The sequence below is a fragment of the Hippocampus comes genome, unplaced genomic scaffold (genome assembly GCF_001891065.2).
Source record: "Hippocampus comes isolate QL1 unplaced genomic scaffold, H_comes_QL1_v1.1 scaffold257, whole genome shotgun sequence".
NCBI lineage: Eukaryota > Metazoa > Chordata > Actinopteri > Syngnathiformes > Syngnathidae > Hippocampus > Hippocampus comes.
The window spans coordinates 1,059,345-1,060,005 of record NW_017804972.1 but is presented as its reverse complement, the minus strand read 5'-3'; the positions used below and the strand labels follow the sequence as shown (position 1 = coordinate 1,060,005).

At 47.0% G+C, this 661-nt stretch overlaps 1 protein-coding gene across 1 annotated transcript in view; it reads right to left on the bottom strand.

Annotated features, from left to right (window-relative positions):
* The window catches only part of LOC109529141 (uncharacterized), an 86,209-nt gene that overhangs the window by 12,447 nt on the left and 73,101 nt on the right, over positions 1-661 (bottom strand). The window lies entirely within an intron of this gene.

Sequence of the window (661 nt, the reverse complement as noted above, 5' to 3'; positions counted from 1 at the left end):
GTGTCTCAACATGGCTACGCTCGTGAAAGCAAAACAACGAACTCAAATGCGTCTTCGTTCAATGTTGTCAACTAATATCCGGATTAATTTTAGGCAACTTTTCCTCAATTCTCCGGAGAGATTTTCATAAAAATGTGAAAAACCCAGAATTCCGGGAAAATCTGGAGGACTTTCATCTCTGTTCTTCGAAGCCCAATCACCCGCCCTCTCTTTCTCTCTCTCTATTTCTCTCTCTCTCCCTCTCTCCCTCTCATGCACTTCCCCCAGCCACACTCTCTCTCTCTCTCCCCCACACACACACACACACACACACACACACACACACACACACACACACACACACACACACACACACACACACACATAGTAAACACAACACTGATCTAGGCAACCACTTGATTGAACACTGATCAAAGAGTAACCCATGTTGATTGGCTGTCTTATTACGTATAACAGGGGTCCCCAACCGCCGGTCCGCGGACCGGTACCGGTCCGCGGGGCATTTGGTACCGGGCCGCACAGAAAGAACTTGCCTTAATTCCGTTTTATTTATTTCGGAATACGAAAGATCTTTTATTTTGAAAAACTACCGGATTCTCCATTACATCCGTCTGTGTCACGCTTGACACACGTCAAGCCACGCTTCTCCTTCACGTGACCG